This window comes from Dermacentor andersoni, chromosome 10 (genome assembly GCF_023375885.2).
Source record: "Dermacentor andersoni chromosome 10, qqDerAnde1_hic_scaffold, whole genome shotgun sequence".
Classification (NCBI taxonomy): domain Eukaryota; kingdom Metazoa; phylum Arthropoda; class Arachnida; order Ixodida; family Ixodidae; genus Dermacentor; species Dermacentor andersoni.
Window position 1 is genome coordinate 32,108,413 of NC_092823.1, and position 27,700 is coordinate 32,136,112.

The following is a 27,700-nucleotide window of genomic DNA, read 5'->3' on the forward strand; positions in this document are numbered from 1 at the left end:
TTGCCCGCTTGCGCTACTTACTGCACAGTCAGGGCAACTGGGAGCCTGCCCTAGCACCGCTACAACCACAGCTGAGAAAATCTCCCTTTTCCACCTCATACCACCGTGGCGGCGCACAGACAACACCACACTGGTGAATCAATGCTCGGAACTGTACCCCCAACACCAGAATATTGACAGAGTCACGGCATTCGTTAGACCTTCAACAAAAAACAAGACACAAGCTACCACAACAAGCACCACAAGAATAGCAGCTTTGCCATTAAGAAATACCGCTACGTACAGCCACCCTGGTTTGGGTTGTTGCAGCACGACTGCTATTGTATAGGGGACGTCACAACCCTGACCACTGTCGTATTCGACCCTAGGACATCTCCAACCAAGCTTACCTTCATCGACTTGATACCGGCAATTGCAGCACCACTATAAGTGGTAGGAATTTTCTGTGGGCCAATCTACTGCTGGGCTGAAACACCCTTCAATACAAAGGTATACATCCATGTCTTTTCTTGTGCTGTGACAAGGGCAGTACGCCTGGAGTTGACCAGACAACAGCACAAGCATTTTTACTTGTCTTCAGGTGCTTCGCAGCATGTGATGGAATTTCTGCTGTCATGCACTTCGACAAAATAAAAGCATTTTATGCAGTGCCAAGCAACTGTTCTCCCTTTTTCGAAAACAATCAGGACTATGCCAGTGCCCCCCAAATCCAATAGCACTTCATTGAATGTGCACCACGGTGGGGAAGCTTTTGGCAGAGTGTAATCGGTACGGTTAAGGACGCACTAAAATGTTGCCTGAGATGGAGCAGCTTCAGTTATGAGCTACTCACTGTGCTTGCTGTCTGCTCACTTATCTTGAGAATGACGTTGCATCCACAAAAGTTCTGATGCGTTAGCACTTTTTAGTCAGTGAGCATCTCGTCACTTTGCCAACAGAGTGAGAAAACTGTTACTCTTAGTGAACTGCAGAAGGGCAGCGGATTGGGCGAGTTGGTGTTGCATGGTAACTATAAATTCAAACAGCGCTTAAACGACAGGACCAGACCTCCTCATTCTGGTCCTGTCGTTTAAGCGCTGTTTGAATTTATAGTTACTCTTAGTGCCAGCACACTGCATCTTCGACCGCGAGCTCAGCATTAGGAGGAGCTACTTCGTAGGAAGAAACAATGTCTTCTGTTTCTGCACACTCCTCACCACAGCACGCCCAACTTAAAGCCAGACGATCTTGTCGTTGTTGGGGACAAATGAATTTTGACTCTGAATTTTGACACCGTGATGTTCTTTAACTTGTCCCAAAATCTAAGTGCACATGCGTTTTCTATTTCGCCACAGCCGAAATGCGGCTGCCACAGTTGGCAGCAAATCTGCGACCTCTATCGATGCCATAGCTGCAGAGCTACCCCGGCGGGCTCAGAAGTGTTGATTTGACATGCGATCCCTTCCGCAATGTCGCCTGGACCCTACAGTGCACTTTAATTAATGCTGCTCTGCTTCTGCACACCCTGCGTAAGTTGTCCGCTTGACATATTTGCGTGGTGCTTATTTTTCAGAAATAGAAACGTACTGTACTGTACCTTGAACTTAAGTTCATACAGCTTCCCAACAACCGCTGTCGTGTTATACTAGCAGCGTTTTATTGCCTTCTCATGGCACCGCTTCCTTATCCTCCCCTTCCCCAATCCCTTGTATGGAAACTGCCCCCTCCTCTCTACAGTTACCGTATTTACTCGCATAATGATCGCACCCCCGAATTTTGTCATCAAAATCCGATTTTTAAAATTTCCCGTGTAATGATTGCACCCCGAACTTGCCGCAGCGATATGTCGTGTGCCAAGTCTAGCTAATAATGATCGCACTTACCATCTGTCGAATGCTACGCGAACAACTCTTGAAGACAAACCAAGCGGTCTGCACGCACCAAACATTCTTAAGCAGATGCCCCATTTCATCCCTTTCATCACTTTCCGCACTTCCATGACAAAAAAGAAAGCTACAACCATGCTTGCCTTTATTATGTGTAGGCTTTATAATGGTTGTGGTCAACAACAACAAAAAAGGCGCCTTTCATTTCTTCTCGTCTGCACTTGTGGACACACAACAAATCGCGAGCGGCAACGATAGCAGCAATGTTTACGTTAGAAGTGTCGCCTATTCACACACCGACACTTGTAACACAGCTTAGCTATTCGCCCACCCTTAGCGGAAACGTGCTGTATTAGGATAGGAGAGAAGACAAATACCGCAGCATGTCCGCCATGTGTTTCTGTCACTGGCAGCTAAGCGCGCCCATCAGTTTCTGTCCCCTCAAAGTGGGCATGGCTATGTTACTGCTGCAAACTTGCCAATATTAATGATATTATTCATTACTGATACGGAATAAACTGTTTCAATGCATGTAATGTACTCACGAGAAGAAAAAAAATCACGTTTCGCGTGTTCGGCTTGCTCCGCTGGCCGCCATTTTTGTTTTAGTGTCCCGCACTATGTATAGTGGCAGCCGCCTATTTGTTGACCTGTTGTCATCCCGCAGCAAACCGGGATGAAAAAAAAAATTCCGGGAAATTTAACCCGCGTAATGATCGCACCCCTGAATTTGCGTCAATTTTTTTTTACATAAAGTGCGATCATTATGCGAGTAAATACGATACATTTATGCCCCTTGTGCACCGGTGGACTGATGTGTTAGTAGAAAGGGGAGAACTGCTTTTTCCAGGATGCTTTTGAGGGGAGTGATGGATAATTACAGCTGTCATGAGGCTAATGTGGCGACGCCCAGGGAGCTCCAGAGGGCATTGTGCACATTCGACGCAGTGGGGTCCTAACGAGTTTGTCGGGTTGCCTTTCCTCTGACTCACTCCTGTCCTGTAAAAATACATTGAAGCCTCCCCCCCCCTCCCGACGCGGTGTGCCAGACAGCAGCAACCACAGCTGCAGTAGTGGGGAAATTGAAGGAAGATGCAAAGAAAGCTTATAATACTTTGTCACAAAAAGCATTTCAATGCGCTTGGCAGAAGCGGAGTTATTGGCAATCAAGTAGCCTTCGTGGTGCTTCCACTCCTTAAGCGCCTTGCACTGCAAAGCCTATGACGGAGCGGGGCATCACCACAACGCTCCGCCTTCTAAATGTCGCCAGCCCGAGGGATGGTTCATGCCACCTTGATGTCACCAGGAATGTCACCCCGTATTGTCTGGTAAATAAACATGAATTTGAATTTGAATTTGAAATATTCCGTGCATATTTATATAAATGCAACACGGGCATTTTGAACTTCTGAGCCTCCACTAGACTCCGTACGCAGAGCCGCTAAGGCAAACACCGGCGCCGGACACAACATGGCGATAGATGGATCGGGCAAGTATTTTAACCACAGGATGTTTAAGAGCAAGTTCACATGTATGTCCATCATCATAGGTGTCAAAATGTGAGGAGTTGCCATCCGTTTTGTACTAGCACTGGGAAATGGTGCAGTTATTGTGCACCTTGTTGACGGTCTGTCTTCTGAATGTCTTCGTATAAAATATTTTGCTTGCGGACATACTAAAGACTGTTATCTACATGCAAGTAACAGCTTTCTGCAAGACACACAATATGTTAGCTAGAGGTTATTTTGAGTACTGAATGAATGCTCTTCATACATGATCAATAATGAAAAGCAAGTATGCAACAATGATTAAAAGGGGTTTGATATTACTCATCTTGGAATGGTGAAGAATGAAGCTTTCTTGTAGTATTTAGCATATCCATTTTATGCTCAGCATGTCATCCTGAGGAAACCTGAATATGCTTGTACTTTTCATCTTGGGTTGGAATTTTCATGGCAGCAGGGAATACTGCACATTTTAGGGTGTGTGTGCCGCTTTTTAGTATTTTCTTGATGCAATCGTGATGGAACTCGTCCAACTATCTGGCTGTTCAAATGAAGCAAATGGCAGAAAAAACTTTGACTCTCTGTTCGCCAGTACTATTACTTCGCTTCGCCGCAATACATCCGTGTTCTGCGGTGAAACACCAAGTGGGAATAAGTGCCACACATGGCACGTAGCATGCAGCATATGGCATGCTGTCTATGGCATGCATGCTGACATTACGGACACAAAGATGCCTAATAAGTTTACCAACAAGCCTTTAGAATTTTGGACTAACCTCTGCTCGTTGGAAACATCCCCTCGACTTTGTTTTTTCGTCTTACCACCTTGTTCTTTCCAATTTTTCCAAAACACGGGTGGTGTTCTCCACGTGCGTGCGTATAATTGGAACTTGTACAAAGCCCCATTAATGGTCTTGTATAGGAGACACATGGGAGGCAAATCGAGGGCTCCAATCGGGACAGCAACCTCACAAATGATTTCGAATGGCTGCCTGTGTGCTAATTGGGCAACAGGGTGCTCATACTGTGACCAGAAATGGAGTGTGTGCACCTGTATATTTGAGGAGTGTGTACCATTCCTATGATGGTGGCCCCCCTTTTCAGTCTTGCTATGCTTTTCCGCATAACATGGCTGTATTGTGGCAATGCTGACCAGTCAAGTTTGAATTATTCGGCGAAGATGAATCTTGAGATCGAAATAACAGATGTTTGCGCCCATAGAAAGGTATGGGCATCAGCTGGGACCGTGGTAGGGATCGAATTAACCAGAGTTGAATGAACGGAAGTTCAACAATGATGTTGAAAAAAGCGAGACTATTCACAGGCGATTGCAATCTTTACTCTCCAGTCACGAACAATGATGACCCTTCAGAATTACCGAAATTCTATCACAGCTTGGTCTGACACACTGTTCATGTCATTAAACTTCACCAAAGCTAACATCATGGCGTTTTCCCATTTATGGAACATTTTTGTTGGCGGGGGGATGAAGCAACCAACCATACTTGAATGTTTGTTGGCCTAGGTGCCACACTTTACTCCCCCATGACATGTGGTGATGTCAATTATACAGACTTTTATGCAATTACTAGATGGAACCCTGGCACTGCAAACATTCAGCCACCATGGTAATTGTGAATAGTACATGGATTTTTCTGTTCTTTGTGCACGTGGATTTGGACATTCTTGGGGATTTGTTTATTATGCTTCATCTGCTTTCCTTGTCGTAAATTTGAGACCAATCTTTACTTTCTTGGGGCAGAACACTGAACACACAGCCTACTAATTGTAGCAGTTCGGCCTGTTCAGGTGACCAAATCAAAACGCCCTAAGCATCTGAATTGCGTGGCTTGCCCGCAAGAAATTCATATGGCTGTTTTATGCCACTGTCGAAGCATGGGTCTGTAGTATAATGATATCAATATCTGGCTTCTGTGTAACAGGTCCTGTGTTCAGCTGCTGCCATTGGACATTATCAATGTTTAACGATTTACCACGAGATACATTGTTGAAAATGACGTATGTTTAGGCAAATTCATGTACTACCCATCATTCCCATGATGGCTGAACTTAAACGAGCCCCACTTGAAGCTCCCTTACACAATAGCTAGCACCAGAGTTCTTTCTAGTAATTATTGTAGTCCATCCTGGTTCCATAGTGGCTATGGTGTTGGGCTGCTAAGCAAGAGGTCGCAGGATTCTATCCCCGCCACAGCGATTGCATTCCGATGGGGGCAAAATGCGAAAACACCCACGTACTTATATTTAGGTGCACGTTAAAGACCTCCAGGTGGTCCAAATTTCCGGAATCCCCCGCTGTGGCATGCCTCATAATCAGATCGTAGTTTTGGCATGTAAAACGCCATGATTTCTTCAAGTAATTATTGCATGAAACTTTACGACGCCAACAGCAGCAAGGCATCAGTTGAAGTCGGTACGCCAATGGCTGCTAAGCCCGCTTAGCTTGTTGATAGTGTTACCAATGCCTTCATGATCAGGTAGCGCATGGCTTAATCTCCGAGGCAGCACCTTTATAGTTACAACAGCTTCTGCGAGGCGGCCACTGGCGTTAAAAGTGCTCGGCATGTGATGCCTCTCTCCCATGACTGCAACACATTGCCTGCAGCTGTGCGATACAGTGCAATCTACCGTAAAGTTTGGGTGCGAGTTGCAAGCAAATTTTGAATTAAGCTGCGACTTTATGGCAGCATGCACCATGCTGCCCTTAAGCTACACTTCTGCAACTCGTCACGTGTTAGCTCAGTGCACATGCACTGCACATAAACACTCCATTCAATGAGCTTCCTTTAATTGCAACAAATTCTAGAGATTTGACTACTTAAAGTGGTTGTTAAACATAATGCCATAGCTTTTTCTGTAGTACTTGCAATATCGTGCGAACATAAATCGCACATTACATTTTTAACCAATAATGGAACTCTCGACGGAAGGTTTCCTGCGAAAAAACAATCTTTCTAATGTGGGCATTCACTCAGTGTTCAGATTCTTGCCCACTCAGTGGCCAGGTCTTGATTACAGCATTTATAGGCACCGTATCGCTATCGTTGGTTTTGCACTGCGAAAGCATCTGCTCTGCAGCTTTGCGCAGGCTTTAGGTAAGCATCTTTAGAGATCAGGAAGCTTTTGTACCTCTCCGGGCCTGAACATTAATTTCAGGGTTTCCTATTCGCTGTGCGAAGTGAGACAAAGAAATGAGCATAACAATCTGTTACCATACATCAAATAATAAAGTTGCTTGCCTTGTAATTTTTTTCAGAAGCATAACCTCAAGCTCAACGTTGTTGCTCATGTTCGCTTCACAGTAGTTGCCATATTGTTTATTTTGATAGACAAAGGTCATCATGCTGGTTGCAGTGAAGCTGAATGTGGAGCACTTGTGCCTATATAGTACACATTTGCAGCATTTGTGTAGGCTTATGCAGTTGTGCCGTTTGTCTCTTAAAACGGTGTGGTGACAGTCGCACTCTATCGGCATTACGTTTGTGCTGGTGAAACACGCCTTTCCATTCCTCAGACCACCGGACGCACACAATTTAACCATGTCATTGTAGGCGGTGTATTCACTTTTGAAGTACTTTGTTGTATTTGGTTTTTTTCCTTGAAAGGCAGCAACGACCAGGCTGGAATTTCCAGAGGCAGGCTTTAAATCCTCCAGAAGCCCACCCTTCCTCCCATTTTATATGCTCTTCAGCTTTGGAATATTTACCGATTTGTGCACTATTTGGACTCCTAGCCAAATAATACAAGTTCGATATTATGCAACCATATTGTATATTTTTTTACATCACACTACCATTAAGAGGAAATTTTACCAATAGGGCTCCTACCTAAACACATAGAAACAGAGAAATAGTTCTCCACAACCACTGCACCAACGAAAAAGTTGAAATCTAGCGACCTTTGGAAGACAAATTTTTATTTCTGCCAGCAATTTCTGAGAAGGGGAAATTTTCAGAAAACAAAACTCAAATTATCAATCCACACGGCAATGAAAAAAAAAATGTCAGTTACTACTCAGCATCTAACAGTACATATATAAAGCAGGCAAAATGTATGTATTATACATGGCCTTCAAGTATACCGCAATGTAACTGGGACTTTTGCTAAACCCTCTTAAACATTGTAACAGATTCACAACATACTATAGAGGGGGTTTATTACGTGACACGCCGATGACAGGTAGAGGGCTTCACCGAGAAGTCTCTAAATGTTGAATTCCAATGGCAGATCAAGATCAAAAAATTAAATTATGGGGTTTTACGTGCCAAAACCACTTTCTGATTATGAGGCACGCCGTAGTGGAGGACTCCGGAAATTTCGACCGCCTGGGGTTCTTTAACGTGCACCTAAATCTAAGTGCACGGGTGTTTTCGCATTTCGCCCCCATCGAAATGCGGCCGCCGCGGCCGGGATCCGATCCCGCGACCTTGTGCTCAGCAGCCCAACACCATAGCCACTGAGCAACCACGGCGGGTAGATCCAGATCAAGTTTTTCTGCTCTGTATGCAGCAATCCTATTCCAATGGCAGATTGGGACCAGCTGCTGATCCCGGATTGCTCCGTGGAGCAAAAATATTTGCTCCGCCGAAATCGGCAGATTTGACCGGAAGTCTTCGTGACGTATTTCCTTCACCCGCCTCTGCTTCCTGTCACGGTCGCCTGTTTCCGGTCGCGGGCCGCTATGGACGACATGGGAAACATGGACGCCGCTTTGCGCCGTGCGATTTTGTTAGCGCTCCTAGACTGCTCCGACTCGGACAGTACAATTTCCACGTCGAGTGATGATTCTTCTGACATGGACAGTGAAATGGGGTGGTGGATTGCGCTTCCAAGCGCTTGTTCCTCTCTCTATTGTAGCGCCCTCTCACTTGGTTTTCCTGTAGTAAGTGCCCCCGCGGGAGCGCACGCATTCCCTTTGCAGATATGGTGTGAGCAGATGAGAGTGATCTCAGTCGGAGCGACGCACTCCGTTCGTGATCCGGCCGAGCGCGCGCGATCTACCATTGGAATTCAACATAAGCTTGTATCTATGGCACGTGATGCTGTTGGCAATCCTGCTTACGTCCGGGCATTCTTAGTCTGAAGATGAGGCCGCAGGACATGGACGACTTTGCAGTTATGACGACGCATGCCAGGGGCTCTATGAGTTAGTTGAAGGGAGAAGTTCGCTGCAGAATGCGGTATGGTCCATCGTAGTTGGAAAAATTTTAAATGCGGGTCTGTGCGGGCAGGCAAACGAGGGTTCCTGCTAAAAAGGTTGGAGTCAAGTTGCGAGCATTGTGTTTTCATTTAGGCGTTTCTGATCGCCCGAAGTGAACCGGCGGGCGAACTGACAAGATTCTTCAGCTTGTTTTGCAGCGTCCAAGATTTGCAAGCATTCTGATGGGCCTGGTCGGCAGAGCAGAATGGTATTGATTGTATGAGAAGGATGACGGCCATAAAGTAGAAGGGGTAGAAACTGGTAGTGGCTTGCATTGCGGTATTGTAGGCATAGGTGACGAATGGAAGGACTACGTCCCAATTGGAGTGATTGGATGCAATGTGCATAGTGAGCATGTCACCATGGGTGCGATTAAAGTGTTCCGTGGCACCATTGGTTTGCAGGTGATAGAGATAGGAAGGCGCAGCCTCGGTCGCTGAAGAGTTCACGAGGGCCTCTATGACCAAGCACAATGCAGCATAGTATAAAAGAGGCGATTTCCTGCGCTGTAGCAGCTGGGAGTGCAGCACAGGGGCGTAGCCAGGGGGGGGGGGGGGGGGGGGGGGGGCTTATGAGGCTTCAGCCCCGCCCCCCTCCGAAATTTTTTCGCGCTGTCCATGCACCGCCGACAAAAATCATTCTGGATTTTGTCTAGAATGTCATTTTCATGCTCTAAAATGCATTTCACCGCGAACATTGCGAACTCGGGCTCGATTTCGCGGCAACGCCCATGTACCAGGAGTCGCATAACAGCAATCAGCCCCATACGAGCCCAAAGTTTCAAGGGCGTTTTGTTGACAAACAGGCTCGCCGCGGCATCTCACAGAGCGCATGGATATCAATTCCGAAATTTTATGGGTATAAATCTCAAACTTTTGATGTGAAAGCTGCGTTGACATTTCCAAAGTTGTGCTTTAGATTTTCAATTTCGGAACTTTGTGGGTTTAATGTTTTTATAAACATTTGACGCGAAAGGTTCATTGACTATTCTAAAGTCTTACATCGGAACATACAACGAGACAGGCCAAATCAACACACTATTAGACAAGTTGACAAAGCACGCAGCGAGGTCCGATGAGACGAAACGTCGTGGTGGTTCATTTGTGCCGTCATGTCACATGAAAAAATATCAAAATATTTTTTCACCTATGCCAAAGCACCCATGTCAAGACACTAAAGCCAGCCAAGGTGACTACGTTTTTATTTATTTTTTCTACTTTGACTTCTATTCACGAGGATACACTGGGTGTCTTCATTTTGTTCTCGCTACCCTACCCGCGGGCTGCCAGAGGCAGCCAGAGCGCATACGGTTTTCTCGTGTTGCCTCGACCACCGCGCTGCGCACTTCGGTTCGGTTTGCCCTGACCGAGTGGATTTTTGCCTGGCAGAGTTTTGGACGCTTTCTGGCTACCACACGAAAAAAAGAAATAAAGGTCGCTCGCTGCCATCACTGTGGGGACTCAACGGATTGCACCGCGTTCGCTTGAGCGCAACCTCTCCAAAAAGCCTTATCTCGCCGGTGTAGGATACCGAGCAGTATGCGTATGGTTCTTGGCGGACCAAGCGTCTCACGTTTTTTTCTATATTTCTTCTGTAGCCACATTAGGTGCGCATTATAGGCATTCGATTGTGGCTAACATATTTTCCTTTGCGTATTTTCGTTTCGGTGCCCCCGCCCCACAAAAGGAAAAAAAAAGGTGCATTGTTGTGGCGCAGCGAATTCTCGCATGGTGAAAGTTCGATTTTGTTACTTCTTCGTTTGCGGAAAGTAATGAGTCATGGGACGCTTCAGTTGCCGGATACTCATATTATATTATTGCGATAGCAATTATATGGATACTCCAGGTGATTTCCTGCCGTCATCGTCGCCCTCATGTTTCGTATAAAGACCAAGAGCGATAACAATGTTACCGAGCGCCGCATGTTGTATGTGCGAGTGAAAGCGCAAGGGGAGGTGGGCTGGAATGGGTGAGCCGATGATGGTGACTGTGTTGTGTGCGCAAAGGAGAAAAGCGGAGAGCAAGCTAGCCGTCTTCCGTAGCGCGCGATACATCGGCGGGAGTGGATGGAATGGGGGCGGTATCTAGGATTCTGTGTATCTGATTTGCAACATGTTTATTTGCCTTGTTTGACGCTTTATATACCGTGACTTTTTCTTAGATACGTAGATTTATTGGATACTTTTTTTATTTTTTTATATATCTTGTTGCGAGGTTTCATGTATACGTGCAGTGAACTTTCTTTCCAGTGACACTTTCTTGCCCTTTATCAAGCTCTATCATCGCATTTGTGTATCCTATTGCATCTTTGCATTTGTAATGCACCAGGGCGAGTCAAATGAAAGTGAGCTAACCCGCCCCACGCAATAATAGTTCGGTTCATTATTTGCGAGGCACGTGCGTAAAAGAGAGGGATGTCTCATTTACAAAAGTGACACGCAGGTGTGAAAATAAAGGTTCTGTAATCCTTTCATACATTCAGTTGAACATGGTTGCGTGAGACATTGGAAGCTCCAAAAGTTGAACAGCGTGGCGCCATGAAGCTTTTGACTGCGGAAGGTATTTTCCAAAAAGAAATTAGACGCCGTATGGCTGCCGTGTACGTTGAACATCGCATTTCATTGGCCAATGTTAAGCTTTGGAGCACACGGTTCAAAGAAGGACGTGAAAATTGCAAAGACGATCCAAAACGGTGCTAAATTCCATCGTGAAATCACCTTTAACAAAATTGCAAAGGTTGATGAGCTGATGAGACAAGAACGGAGGATAAGCATCGATGAACTAGCAAAGCGTGTGAACATCAGTCAAGCTTCGGTTCACGCCATCATTCATGAACATCTCTGTTATCGACTTTTGTGTGCGCAACGGATGCCCAAGATTTTGAACCACCACCAGAAGACTGAGAGGTTCGGCGCTGCCTTGACTCATCTGATCCAGTATCAATCACAATGATGGTGGCGACTTCTTGTCTGCAATTGTGATCGGGGACGAACCATGGTGTCACTATCACGAGCCTGAAACACGACGGCAAAGCTTACAGTGGAAACATTCGAATTCACCACGCCCAAAGAAAGCAAAGGCCATCATTTCTACTGGAAAGGTGTTGTTGACTTTTTTTTTTTCTTCGATCGTCAGGGACCAATACGGATAGAATTTGCTAAATCTTGAGAGACTATAAATTGTTTCCGATACTGTGAAGTGCCGGAACGGCTGTGTGTTGCAATCAAAAACAAACAACGTGGAAAATTGACGGATGGGGTCATCTTGTTCCACGAGAATGCCCGTCCCCACATCACTGATGTGTTTAATACAAAACTGGCAAAGTTCAAGTGGGAAACGCTGCAACATTCGCCATACAGCTCAGACCTGTCGTCTTGCGACTTCCACATTTTGGGGCAACCGCAAAAAGAAACAGTTCAAGGGAACCAGATATGTGCCGGACGATGACGTGAAAGAGTCAGTTGCAGACTTTTTAAAGCAGCAACCCAAGGAATTTTATGAGACTGGAATCACGCGACTCCTTAGTCAATGGGACAAATGTCTAAATTCTCATGGAGGCTACTTTTAAATAAAGTACCCCATTTGTCATATATTCGCATTGGCTCACTATCATTTGACTCGCCCTTGTATATTGTGCAGAACTCCTGCTTATTATACGTGCTCTCTATTGCGACTATAATTTCGGTGAAATTACGATACACGGCCGGTGACAGCTGCTCCTACGTAATACATTGAAATGAATGCCAATGTCATCGAGATTTTTCACTGGGCGTTGCATACGCACATAATGTAAACACGGTTCTTGAATGACAAAAGTTTCATTAACAGATTTGTCCGACACTTGTTTATTTCATGGCCTTTACATTTTTCATATCAGCGGCATGCACTGCTTAGCTGCTCTTTAACTGAAATAGTTCTAAAAATAGTGTGATATTTTCTTTATTAAATAGACAAAAAAAATGGAAGTATTGATATCAGTTATTTTGGGCACAATTTTTGGAACATACGAGTAGATTTGTTTATGAAAAATGACATATTTTACTTATTTTGACAGTGCGTAGCGTTCTAGAATTCGTTTGCAGCAGCATTGGCAATGGCAATGCAATTATTATTCATGTATTTGATCCCTCGACAAATTATTTAAGAGGAATGCTTAGCTCGGGCCCAACTCTGACGCGGCCTATTCAAATACATGTAAAACAGAAACGCTATTCTGAGATAATCTTTACATCGCTTTTAATGAAATTTGTTGCATTTGAGAAAGAAAGTTAAATTCTAGTGTCTGTTGGGAGTAGAATTTCGATTTAGGGCCGGAATTTCGTTTAAAATATTTCGAAAAATTCGAAAGTTCGAAAAGAATAGAAGCACGACGTTTACAATCTGATAACTCTGCATCAAGAACATATATCGCGGTTCTGTCAACGGCATCTATTATAACAGTCAAAGCGGACAAATTTGGTATGTCAATTTGTATCTTCCCTGAATTGGTTACGATGTGTACAAGCGTTCTGCAGAAGCCGTATTTGCATAGTACTATTTTTTTAGATTCATGTGTAACATATCAATTTTGTCCGCTGTTGATGTGCTATTAGTAGAAATTCACAGAATTGTGATATCATTTTTCATTGTTCAGTTAGAGTTTTAAACTTGATTGTCTCGTTTTCTGAAAATTTGCAATTTTGGCGAATATTTAATGAAAAATTGTCAACCTAAATGAAAAATTCTAAACCAGCAGTCACTAGAATTCAAGTTTTTCTTAAATGTAACAAACATCGTCAAATTTGGTGCAGTGGTTGCCGAGAAAAACGAATTACCCTTCTCAATGTATTTAGTTAGGAGCACCTGAGCTTAAGCTTCCTCTTAAGGAGGATGCCGAGCTAGATGGAGGCGACCAGATGGGTCTTTTAAATTCGAAAGCCAACACAGCGCATGGCAGTCGGTCACTACATCATAAAAGCAGCCTTATAAATTAAGGCGAAACTTGCCAAGCGCCCAGACGATGGTCAAGCACTCCTTTTCCGTGACGCTGTAATTGCTCTCCGCCTTGGTCAGCGCGCGGCTCGCATAAGCCACGGCGTATTCTGGCTGAGCAGGATGACACTGTGCGAGAATAGCACCGAGGCCTACACCACTTACGTCGGTATGTACTTCAGTAGGAGCTTGAGGGTCACAATGGCAAAGAATAGGTGCCGTCGTGAGAAGACGGCGCAAGATGGGGAACGCATGGTCGCAGGCAGGGGCCACAATGGCGCCACGAAGCAGTTAAAGGGCCCCAGAAACGGTTCGGACAGATTTTGTAGACGTGTAGGATATAGTTTAAGTAGAATATTCACACCCCAATTTAAATGAAGCGTTACGTATTAATGGAGCTACAAGCGATTACAAGTTACCCTCCTCCTTAACCATGTGTTTCCTCCTCAACTCGTTCGCCGAGCAATCGGGGCTAAGCTCCGCCTTCACTGGTTCTGCGGCACAACGCGACGTGACATCGTCCACTTCCGGTTGTTTTGGAGCCCGCCCCCGCCCACGCGAAACCTCTCCGCTAGCCGCTTGGCCTCGACCCCAAGCGAGAGCAATCGAAGCAGCGTGCGTTGCGAGCATTCTGTCGCAGCGCCGAGCATGTCTGGTATTCCGGTAACCACTGGCGAGCTGCGAATTTCGACGGTACGGTGGAGACAAACTCAAACTGATGAAGGAACTTTAGCGTAGACATACCTGATCGGTATCCACCGTCCAGCCACCCGTTGGCGCAGAGCTTAACCAGCCAAAGAAAGAGCTAATATTGCTCTAAGCGAGTGTAAAACATTTTAAACATTTGTAAAAACGTGTTAACGATTACACTCCTGCGAGAAATTTACACCAGCAGCAAAGAATACATTTTGTTACTGATACTGTGTCTGGTTGAGCTCTTGCCAACAGGTGGCTGCACCATGCAGACCATTCACATTTGCGCTTCTGTTCATCCCCTGAAACGACACACAAGGGGACACGGCCAGGCCTTGTAATCTTCCGGTGTAAAGTGACGGCCGCAATCGCGCAAATCCTGGTGCTGATCGGATAGCGGCAACCCGATGCGCAGCAGCCAGTTCGCTTGTCTGCTGCCTTACAGAGGGACACGATGTCGCAGCTTGACACATTGCCAGTTGCTACGTTTGTATTCCACGACGCAACAAAGTCGAATCATAGTGCTTGCGGAAAGACAGACCGACACTGATGGCGGAGCTCTCGTCAAAGACGGAGCACGTTGTAACACAAGCAGACGACACCTGCTGTGTGCTGGAAGTGCTTAAGTGTACTGCGATATTTGTTCTTGTGCACTCTCCTTATGTTACTTTCTCTTTATAAAAACAAATGAACTAACATTCCAACTACGTATTACTAACATCATTTGTTTACCATAAAGTTGGAAAAATTATCGATTGCGCGCGCCCTGGTCAGCCAATCGGATAGCTCGCCCCACTGGCGTCATATGGGTAGGGGCGGCTTAAAACTTGGCCGAGCAGTGTGCTGAGATCGGCAGCGATGTGCATTCTTAAAACCTTATGATAAATTACTCGCTTTACGTGGAGCACTTAGATGTGTCAATTAATGATCAGAAGGACCTACTCTAACGACTCAGTAAGTTGGTAGAAAATCATCAAAATCATTTCAGGGTCCCTTAAAGTGAGGGGTTATAGTATCTAGGCAAAATTTCGAACGAAGCGCTGGAAATAAGAGCATAAGCCAATGAAACTGCAAAGTTCTTTCACTGTAGTGGGCTTTTGAAATGCAGAGACGGCCCGCAATATCTCGGTATCCAGAAGAATGCCATCCTTGGACACGTGGCCGAGGATCGTCAACTTGCATGCGGCAAAGCAACATTCCTTGAGAATAAGCTGCAGACCGGCGTTGGTTAAGGAACTCGGTACGTGCTGAAGGCGGTGTAGGTCACGTAAAAGATCCTTTCGAATGTAGCAGGCATGGTGCAAAGTCTGAAAGGCATGACAGTGAACTCATATAGGCGATCTGATGTAACAAGCAGTTTTTGGGTGATCGGCCTTTGCTATCAGGACCTGCCAGTAGCCTGACCACAAGTCCAATGAAGAGAAGAACTCGGCTCTTTGTGTAAGCAGTCCAGAGCATCATCAATGCGCGGCAATCTTGTTTAAGCGTATGGAACCGTCTATCTTTGTGACAAGTACCACAGGAGAAGCCCATGGGCTCTGTGAAGGTTTAATCATGCCTCGACTGAGCATGTTGTCGGCCTAGTCGGCAATGATGCGGCATTCCGCAGCGGACACGCTGGGAGTCTGGGTCGATGTGCAGCCTAAGAATGCTTGTGTGAAGTCAAAAGAATTTTGGAAGTGCTGCAGACTTGTAAGAAGCTGGGATCGCTGCAAGGGTGTCAGATCCTAGGCCATGAATGGGCTGAAGACATCTGTAGATGTTGCATCAGGAGCATAGAGGGTGCTCAGGTCAAGGACAGCCGCAGGGGGCACTTTGTTGGGTACGGATACACTCTGCATAGATTCGATGGCCTCGACGTGGCCAAGGCATTCGTGACGAAGCAATGTGAGCAGGGATATAAACGGGCATTGTGCTGAGACCAGTGGCGAGGGCAAAAATAGCAAAAGGCAGAGGAAGGGCTTTTCGGACAATGAAAGGTCTGACGGCATGAAGAAGACCGTTCCATTGTAGATAGTACACCATGAGGCTGGTTCAAGTGCTGACGAGCACGACGGTATATTGGTGTCTCCCTTGACGACAAGGTTAGCAGAAGAATGAGGATCAATGAAGGTGAGATCACTGAGCTGGGTGAATTCAACCTCAGCACGAGCGCAATCGATTACAGGAAGAGAGAAAATCCCATCCTAGAATAAATTGCGGGGGAGCGCGATGAGAGCAGTACAAATTCTATAGTGTACATAACGTCTTGAATCAGGACGCGGGCTGTACAGGCTGCGGTTGAGCACTTGCAGCCTGAAGCGACAATCCAGAAAGAGGCGTCGTTACCTTGCGATGGGATAGGCAAATTGTGGCATCCATACCAGAAACACCTGCACTGGTATTAAGTGACTTTAGCGACACCTTCAACAAACATGTCAATAACATTAGCAGGTAAGGAACGAGGACTTCGGCATTTCGAAACTTCCACAGTTCTTGCCTCGAGAACTATGTCGTCTAGTTTCCTTCATTGTTAGAGATGGGTCGTCAACGTATTGGTGAATGTACCTGCACCAATCATAAAGGGGGTTTATTACACGATGGGCCGATGACGGGTAGAGCGCTTCGCTGAGCACTGTCTAAGCTCGTGCAACTGCGGCACTCGATGCTGTTAGCAATCCTGCTGCCTACAGCCAGGGATTGTTCTTGATTACAATATAACAAATTTCCCCACCTTAGATGCTCAGATGGATGAAGTTTATGTAACTGTCATGTGTTCTTGGTGCACAGCAACATATTTGCAAACCTTATGCATCTATTTTTTCTTTCAGATTTTTCAGCAATTTCTGTGAAAGACCAATAGCTAAGAACAAGACATACGTCAGTGTGAAAAAAAATTTGCAGTTTCACCAAATTTTTGATGTATCATAAGCAAAGGATAAAATTGCACGTCAATGAGCGACTTGACTGGCTGTTCAAACTATCAGGGATGGAGATGTGTAGATAGTGTTCCACTTCACGGCCACGCATGAAAAAAAGTTCACAGCATTTGATGAGCCATAGCCGCACTAGAACGAGAGCACAATGTTAGCTGAATGGCCATGGAATGCCGTGATGGCCAGGCAGATGCACATTCTTTCAGCCGGCTCCAGGTGATAACATAGCATTGTAGACTTCAGGGAGTGCTCTGGCCTTGAAACTTGTTCTAGGTGGCATTGCACTTGCACTATCCCAATGAGACAAAATGTCTACTAGTTTGGGCCATTGGGTATCCCGCTGTAGATATTTAAATAGATGTATATTGGGATGTGGATTGCACCTGGTAGAATTTTGTCGAGCCCTGCTCAATTTAAAGGGACTGACAACCAATATTTAAAAGGACATAATTTTTTTTATGGCTATGCAAAGTTCACCCTTGTTAGTGTTTATAGATGCAATGGTTATTTCTAAGAGCACATGGATATTTTGTAACCATAACTTTTGCTTTGAGCAGCTTCTGAAAGAGTCCCTCCTCCAGCAATGCCGATCACTAACCTTGGCAATTGTGAAAGCCGCCCATCATTCTACTTTCACAAGAGGGAGTGTGACTGCCGTTAACCACCTACATTTTGAGCTTTAAGTCATTTTTGAAAATAAAAAGCTGGTACAATAAGTTTGCATTGTTGTACAGATGTTATATTTGTAGGTTTTTCCACTAAGTGCATGCCTACGTCATGGCTGGCTGGCCCTCGTCATTGTTATGCTGTCGATAAACAAGCCAAGCCAACTCATCAAAGGCAGCGCCACTTTTGTACTCACTACAAACAAAGGCCTATCTGCACATTGCAAGTTATAAAATGCTTATAACAGAAACATTTTTACTGCATTTCAATACCAATGAAAAGACCAGGAAGCACATACACTAATAGCAGGTCACATTATAGGCCTCTTGTTTTTGCCACATAGGGTGCCACAGGTCACTTTCAATATTTTTGGCGAATTAAAAGTATAAATCCACATGTAATGAGAACATGGCCGATTTTAACCAGTGCAATAGGCAAGCTTTCCATCAGCAGGGTTATCTCAATTCATGTTCTAAGTGGTTGTCTGTCCCTTTAAATCTTGCATCATCAGGTACAAGGAGAGCTGTAAACTGTGTCATCAGTAGCTGTCACACCAAATCCCGTTTCTCAATTACAACTGGTATGTATAGTCTTCAAAAGCTGTGTTGGAACAGTATTGGTCTCTCCCATATTTTGTGAAATGCCTTATTTTGGTTCGAATTGGTGTATGCTGAGTAGCTGCATTTGTGCATGCCATAGCTTTAGTTATCACCCATTTTGATTACCACTTCACGTTTTCTTTTCAGGGTTTCGAAGACTTGTAATACATCAACTTACCAGGAATACCAGGATCTTTAATAACCTTGCAGCCAAAGCCCCCCCCCCCACCCCCTTTTCTTAGGATCTGATGTCTGCAAGCTCAAGACATTTAAATAAGCTGATTAAAACTACGTGCAATGAACATGCACTGTTGTGGCCTGGTGATGCACTCTTTCTGCCACAGTAGTCGCTTTAGACATCCATCTTCACTTTATTCTCACTTTATTTTCTACTGACCTATTCCATCGCAATCACAATGATATTTACATTTCGTAGCAGTTCTCACGCAGCATGCTGCAATTGCTTGAAGTGCATGAAGCGGTGCTAATTCCACCAACTGTTCATAAGAAACTGCCATGCTCTGAATAGCGAAGTGGTTCACTGGAATTGATACTGATGCTGCCTAATGTCTCAAAGCAACACTTTGTAGGAGGCTGTGGATATGTTTTTGCTACCTTGGTGACTGATATATGCCAGTGAACTTCATTAAAAAATTACCCATCATGTACAACTTCATGATGCGCCTTTATAACTAAATGCTCAGGACCTAAATCCTACTTTTACAAGCCACTTTATTGGAAAGTTACCCTATCACACTATATAGGACAAGCTAAGCACAGCCAGCAAAATGCATCTTTATTGAACACAAATTAAAAAAAATACGTAGTGAAAAACGTTTCAAACTCTCTTCTGCACACTTCACCTGATGAAACATGCAAGTGTGGCTGACCTTATGCAAACTTGTCGCCAAGATTCATACGTATTCCACGGTGAAAACTGGGAGCGACGCAAGATACGGCTGCCGAGTGTCAAATGGCACTGTTGACAATTTTTTGTCTTCAGGCTCTTTACCAATGTTGTACTCGACCTTCGCTTCTTTTCCGTCCTGTAGGTATTGTAGGTTGTCGGGGCCAAGTGACTCACCTCGATGGCAACCTTGGTGTAATCGATAGCAGTTTTGCCCTCTGCAATAAGTGGCATACGAGTTGAATACAGAAATTCCTAGAGCACAGCAGCAGGACTAAAGTATATCGCTAGTTCTAGCACTGACCACAGCTCAGTTGGGCATGCGCAGAGTAGCAATGGCACTGCTAGGTGCATTCATTGTAAATCAAATAAGCTGTCCGGGACGTTCAAATTCCTTTGTTGTACTTGTCAGTATAAAGGCGACGATGCTACACATGTAAGATAGGAATTCAGCCAGGTCACAGTGAATGGTTCATTCCACAAGTAATTTTGTTGCAATGGTGTTCAAGTGTACATAGTATGCTCATTTAAAGCTTTCCGCATGTCACATCAGATGAAAGTAGGTAACAAAAATCAGATTAAGTACCCTACCTCCTCTTTGTGCAGCGTAGCAGAAGGCAAGCTGACAGATGCAGTACATGGCTTGTTAGATGCAATACCTCAACATAGAAACAAAGCTTCCTATCCACCAGTTTTGCTGAATATTTGGTAACACATTTTTTGCGCAATAATGAGGTGCACTTGACAAAGAGTATGATTTGAAAGCTTCTGGCATGCTGCACAAAGCATACTGCAGCCATTTTACCATAACACGGTATGACTTGTGCCATACTGGATTTTGATTAAGCAAAAATGCTACATTTATCTTCATACTTTTTCCTGTTGTTAGTGCTCATGTTTGAAGAATCTTTTTTTTTAATTTGCCTCTATCGTTTGCTGCCATACTGAATATGATGCGATGCCAATTTAGTCAGTCTTCCACATAAACACCAACTACTTGGTAGAGAAGTGATGCACAAGCCTCTAGATGAATGTTACTGCTGCAGTTGAGAACAGAATGGGCAGCCCTCGTGCTCAGCAGTGGAACACTACCACGGGCATGGCTAGCTGTCAAGCATTTTATGCTTGCTGCACTATCTAATCATGCTTGTCACAACCAAGTATTCAGAAGAATCCTAGCAGCATTGTTGTAATTAAAAATTATTTTACCCTACATGTGACCAGCTTTACACACAGATATCGGTTTCTTGTGCTGCAACCAGGTCTTTCGGCATTTAAAATTTTCGCGAAGCAAAGAAATTGCGCTACAGGTTTGCACACAGTGACAAACTGACTTCACATGTCAATGCATTGCACATGTGAGCATCAAATAGTACTACACTCAACTCTAATCACTTTTTTCTCAAGCTATCCAAAAGGAATTGGAACTGTTTAAACGGCAAGGTCAATTTTCACAGCTGGTCTTATGTTTTGTCTGTTCCGTAAAACAAGATGCACACATTGCACTGGGTATCTAATGTTCAAAGGTTTGAATGCTACATCTTCCATCACATGCTGAAAAGCTACAATGAACAGTGTTTGGGATCTGTAAAAAGTCGACTTTTGATTTGGTGCAATCAATAGCAAACGAGCAGGGACAAGATAGAAAATCACAGTCAAGTCTAGCTTGTCTGTTTTTATATCTAATTTGTTCGTTTGTGCCATTATTCCTCGAGTATGGATTACGAACACACCCAACAATCAGTACTTCTAAAACGTGCAATCAAGCAGACACGACAAATCATGCAGTGCCTTGATGCCTTTCCTACGTTGATTCCTTCTAGGAAGAATGGAAGGGAAACTATCTGCTACCTGCCCTCTCTTGAAGTCCTTTAACTATGCCTTGTCATAAATTTATACAGGTGCAGTTGTAGAGACGTTCTACTTCCCTGATAGTACCTATTCCCTATGGAACAGCTTCTCACAAGAATTTTTATGTTGGCACACTATATGTAGAGCTAAATGTGATTAAACATGACCCTCCTCCCAAGCCAGGGTTCTCTCCCTCTACTTTTATTCCATCCATATTAGTGTCCCACCTATCTGAAGTGATGGGAAAGCCGTCTACTTCCAGTTGGTTTGGACTCTGTCCTTCCTTTCTGCATATTTACAAGCGCACAAAAAGTATACACACATTTGCTAATAACGTGCTTCATGCAGTGGCATGTTTCAAGTGTTCTTGACGTCGCGTGGTAAGCCAATCACATAGCTAGCTCGCAGAGGTGACCGCTCTGACCCAACTTATTTATGTAACCTAACCCATTTATGCCTTTTATCTAACCTAATGTTTTAAGCAGACAGCTGAAAATATGAGTGGTGGTACCGCTGTAGCAAGGCTGATGTTCAAAAACCTCATGGACAAATTTGTGTAGCAACAAAGGATCAGTAGTCATTTGTTCACACATGCATTCCCATGCACAAGTTATGAACTAAGATGCATCAACAGACACTACTCTGGCAACGAAGAATAACATTCTTCACACCTGCTCAGTTTAAGTGAAGTTCACTTCGACAGCATAAGTCCAAAGTGAAAATGTAATTCATGCATGGCATGCTGATGTAAGTGCTATGCACCTGCATCACACATGACAAGATGACAAAAGTGCTGCTATACAGTGTGAGAGCCAATGTAGCAGCATAGCAGATGACCAAGTGAGCCAGGCAAAATACACCACAGAAAACCATTCCTTCAGCACATAATTCTGAAGGTGCTTGAACAGCTGGAAATCGAAAATCGGATTTTTTTAGACAGTATTCGCAAAGGCAGTGATGCACCCTGAGTTGTGATATTGCTCAAGCAGCCCATAACAATCAACCTAGCTCTACCATTTCAGCCTCACGTTTATAAAGCAGAAGCAACTAATGGTATTACCTAACCCCCCACCAACCTAGCACTGTGGCCTATCCCTCAACGAACGTGTTTTTTTCTTTTTCTTTCTTTTTTTTGATGTACTGGTTCAGATAGAAAATAGTATGTTGTGGTTCAAGTGGTTCAAGTTGTACAAGGCAGTACAAGTGGATCGCAGAGCATGATCATATGCTGGAACATGGTAGAAAATGGGATAGTTTCGGTACCTGCGCAGATGACAGCACGACCATGGGAACAAGCAGACGAATAATCTGCGCTTGTCAGCTCAAAATGGCCAGACCTGGTGAGGGGTTCTTTAAAAGCCATGGTGTTCAACCATCAGACTTCTGACGATCAAACACTGTAGGCCTTATAATTGGCTAACATTAGCTGAGTCGTGTGGTATGCATGCAATGACAGACTTCCAATAGCCTGCTTTACTGCAGTAGACCAGTGTTTTGCTGTAAAGCACACTATTTCAGGAAAAGCTTCTTTGTTATGCAGTGAAACATATAGACTGGAAAGGGGCACCGATGCGCATAAGAGGCGTCCAACAGTCAGCTATGTTGCAGTACACCTGTGTATTACAGTGAAGCACACACTATCGCAAGTGACGCATATTGGCTATGCAGTGAAGCATATTAGGAGTGGAAAGGGGCACTGTCACAGCACCTGCATACTAGGTTTTCATTAATTACACTAAGACTCCCGCTAGTCTCGGTGCTCGCACTGTAACCGGAGACTGCGCAACACATTCTATGCCGGTGACTATACGCACGTCCCACTCTTAGTACGCTTCACTGCATAGCAGATGTGCTTCATCGCATAACATGACTATTGGGGCGAAGGTACCTATAGGGAACGAGTAGTTTCGGTTCACTATGGCACGAGTGCAGCGGCAAGTCGGCCCCTAGCGGCATCCGACGACGCCGAAAAGCGCGGGCTTAGTATTTTGGTGTACTCCAGGCGCGCGACAGTCGTTGGCTAAAGCTGCTTAAGGCCCTTACCTCTCGAGTGTCCCGGGCCGCTTTGCGATCCAAGCACTGGTCTCGAAACGTACGGCGACCTTCGGGAACCGGAAGTTTTCGGACATGGAGACGACCGAGAATCCTAAACCGATTGTATGCCACTACTGCGACCTGCGATGTTCAAAGGCGAGCAATTTGAAGCGGCACATGATAAACGTGCACAAACAACATCACTTGTCTCTGCCCAGAGTAGCGAAGCTCCAATGCAACATGTGCGACGAACGTTTCGTTGCTTTCAACGAGATACGGTCGCACTACATTAACGTCCACGACTTTGTGCCCGAGTACGAGGAGCACCGCTTCACATCAATCTCAGGTGAGAAATCTTCCGTGACAATGACTGACGTAGTTAATCAATGGTAATTTCCATTTGCAAGGGTGGAAAGCGAAACCTTTCTGGTCCTGCACCACCGAAGAGAACGCGCACTTACTCCTGACAGGCTTTAACGTTGACGGTTGAAGACCGACTTCGGGCGGGAAGAAGGTGCCTATATAACACGCCCGTTCGTGATGCCTGATCTCATATAACGTCAGAACATTTAGCACAATCAGAAACAGACCTTGTTTGAGACCGGCAGTACCCAGTAAAATTCTTTCAGCGCGCGAAATGCGCCGACGGTTGTGCTAGAGTGACCAAGTTGTGCTCACGATTTCAGGATACAATGGCTTGTCATTCGCTGCCCCGGCAGAAACATGGCTGTACTTCACATTCTAAATGGTACACTCAATAAACGTGCTGCTTTGTGCAAATCAGCGCGCTTATAAAAATGTAACCAATTCTGCAGTTTTTGTTGCCATACAAACTGCAACTTTTATGGCAACAATCTCTGGCTTCTGAATTTTCACACCTGGGTTAGCAGATGCACAGGCCGAGTGCTAAAACGCTTTGCAAGGACCCTAATTCCCATCCTGGCGTATATCGCCGCTCGCCCTAATTCCAATAGTAATCGCAATGACAAGTTAAAGAAGCCTAGTTCAGTGCAACTCGTACTTTATGCTGCTCTTGCACGTCGGCGTGCACCAACATTCAGGTGTGATAATAAAGCATTTATCGCGTTGCATTTTGGTTTGGAGACTTGCTTCAGAGGTGACACGCTGAATAATAATAAGAAAGAAGAAATACCTAGCCAGACGCAACTGTCTCGATGAACATTCCCAAAAGTTCGCATCGCCCCTATCTATGGCCGACGCACGCATCGTATTCTCGCCAATGATTGCCTTCTCTCCGGTTCCCTAGCAGTGGTAAAATGGAATAGGAAGAATTATCAGCACTTGATTAATTTAGCACACGAAAAACAGCAGAGATCCCAACATTCACTTTTTCCCCGCGACACCAAAGAGAACGTGAGCCGCACTTTCGCGAACGCACCTGCGAAACTACAGCGACCTCCTACGGTTTCGAGTCGCGGATCGTGTTACGTTGTTTGTCCACTGCGTGGTGCCCGTGTTGCATTGTACTCAAGGGTTCAAACCGGCGGTGTATTGTTACTGTGCGCTAGGATCTACTGTCAGCAAGTAGAGAACCAACGGGGAAACGCAGACCAAATACGTATGTCGCTCAGTAAGAGGAGAAAAGACAGGTGGCAAATATTTACGTTTGGATGCGAGCCGAGGCCCGCGGCTCGAGTAATAGACACAGGTGCGAATGAAAGAGTGCATTAAATAATATCCTTCGACCTCGAACTAATGCGCCTCAAAACGATAACAAAACTGCCTCGTAAAATTAAGAACAAATAATGTACTAATGCAAATTGATAAGTATTGTTTACTTTCAGCTATGCCATTTTTTCTTTCAGCAAATAAAAATACAATTCACTCGTTTCAACAAACGAACATACTTACTGCTATAGATAATTTCATGACAAGCATGCATATTCTTGAGAACTTTTGGCACAGCTACATGCAGCAAATTACTGGAACGTAATCACACATCAGTTTCATTTTCTGACTGCAGCCTTCAAAACCTGGAAACAGAAGACTGAGAATGACACACGCAGCCGCTTCGTAATGATAGCTGGTGCGAAGGTCAGCAATCCATGAGCGCGAGTGACACGCTACCGTTGCCACCGGTCTGGAACCTTTATCTCAACAGGTGCCACTTGCAACCTACTACACTCAATAGTGTGCACAATACATGGGACACTAGCAAAATGCCATATCTTTAAAAGTGAGCATTTCCACCTTTTATTCCTGAAGGGCTGTAATCTGTTGTTTATCTGTAAATATTTGTCTTGTACTTCTGCACACTTCCTCACACAAAAATTTACCCATCGTTCTTTCTTATGTGAGCATTCTCTTTTGAGTTCTTTTCTTATTGCGTTTAATATTTTTTGAAATGTAGAAGGCAGTAAAAATCAGGTGTTTTGGTAAGGCAAAAACAGGGAAACATTGGGAATATTGTCGGGAAGACCTAAGTTCAGTATTCTTCAAGTAACTTATACAGATTATTAAAACAAGAAATAATCCCTTTTTCGACTAAAATGTTCTATCTTAAGCAAAATCCCTCAGAGGAACATGTGACGGCAAATAGGGCTGCTTGTATATTCTGTGATGAGCTCCTCTCTACAAATCCTCATTGTCAGGCATTATGAATGCAGTTAAAAGAAGGCACTGTTTATTGTTTTATAGACTAAGTATAAGCTCTTGACACAAATTTATTGCAATACCAATTACATGAATCAGCCACCCTTCCTTGGACATAAAATAGGTAAGTAAACATCCTTCCAACATCGCAACTACCATTTGCATTGCAACATTACTTGGCTCCCCAGCCCATTAGCTCAGGCAACGTGTACGTAGCATGTGGAACCGTGATGCAGTGCTCCATTGCCAATTCATGTAACATGTGGCAAATTACAAAGGCAGCAACCTTTCATTCACTCAAGGCCGACCGGTGCCGGATATATATCTTTATAAATGCCACTTTTTTTGCTCTAGTCTTCAAGTGAAAACAAGGCTATGGCATCTACAAAGTGATTATAACAACAATATTATTAGTATGATACATCTTAACCACTTGCTTAAAAAAGGTTGGCAGTGTACATTACTTCATGTAGCACATGCACTTATTATCCTTCATAAAGGGCGAAAATGCCATTTCACCCAATTTTACGCAACGTGTACGTAGCATGTGGAAACGTGATGCAGTGCTCCATTGCCAATTCATGTAACATGTGGCAAATTACAAAGGCAGCAACCTTTCATTCACTCAAGGCCGACCGGTGCCGGATATATATCTTTATAAATGCCACTTTTTTGCTCTAGTCTTCAAGTGAAAACAAGGCTATGGCATCTACAAAGTGATTATAACAGCAACATTATTAGTATGATACATCTTAACCACTTGCTTAAAAAAGGTTGGCAGTGTACATTACTTCATGTAGCACATGCACTTATTATCCTTCATAAAGGGCGAAAATCCCATTGAACCCAATTTTCATAAACTTCTTATTGGTTGCACAGATGTGGTATTACAATTTACCAAAAAAAGAGGACTGTAATTACAGGTCTGTTTGATTTGCCTGCACCACTGTGAACCAGTTCACGCTGGTTCACTAGAAGTTCAGAAATTATGCAGCTCGATTTATGCAGTGCAGGCACAGCGTGGCATTTGATGCGTGGTCAATATGCAGACACAGTGCAGGCCTTATGTTTTGTCCGACTAATGTGCACGGTATGCGGTAAGTTTGAGAGGTCCTGAACTACTGGTATGATCGGCTTCTGAGGTAAAAGTACACCCACACCTGCATAGACATGGCAGGCCCATGTAAGCAGGTTTTCAACAGCGATTACGGCTGTGTGGTATGTTGTCTGCTGTGCTGTGGCTTTGCACCTGTATGCCTGCATCAAGTCAGCACCGACAGTAGAAAGGATGAAGCAAAATAGTGAACCAGCCCTGCACCTTTCCTGCACCTTTTGAAATGAATGTCGTGGTTCAGAGGGTGCCATTGCTGCACCACTGAAACTAATGGCACGGTGCAGCACTTCGTGAACTGGTTCAGGTGGTGCAGGCAAATCAAACATACCTTATGTGTAGTCGCCTGGTGTTTCATCTAAGCTTTATCATTTGAATATTACTGATGCACAGGCAGTAGTGTTAACGCAATGCTGTGATTAAGAAGCATCAACCTCAAACACCAAATTTCCACAAAATGAGGTAACAGCATAACCACATGTTCATGTTCAACAGCAGTGCTGTTTGATGCACTGCAGCTATTATTCTCTTCTGAAATCAAATAATTTGGAAACGCTTGAAGATGTGAAATGCTTGGTGAAAAACATACCTTGTGGATAGCATATTCCACTGTGAATGTCTCAGCCAAATTCTATAGTTGTGCGCGGCGCATGGAGGTCCCAAGCAAATTGCAAGGTAACCTTTTTTTCGTACACTCTCTTCAACAGAAACCTTCACAGTCTTATTAGGTGCTATATTTCTGTCATAGTG

General features: G+C 44.5%; 1 long non-coding RNA gene across 1 annotated transcript; it reads right to left on the bottom strand.

The window, feature by feature from the left end:
• Positions 1-19,337: 19,337 nt before the first annotated feature.
• LOC129381879 (uncharacterized) lies at positions 19,338-24,504 on the bottom strand. Its single transcript, XR_008609991.2, has 3 exons — positions 24,380-24,504; positions 23,236-23,367; positions 19,338-19,559 (listed from the first exon to the last, which is right to left on the bottom strand). It is a non-coding gene; the product is annotated as an uncharacterized lncRNA (long non-coding RNA).
• Positions 24,505-27,700: the final 3,196 nt, after the last annotated feature.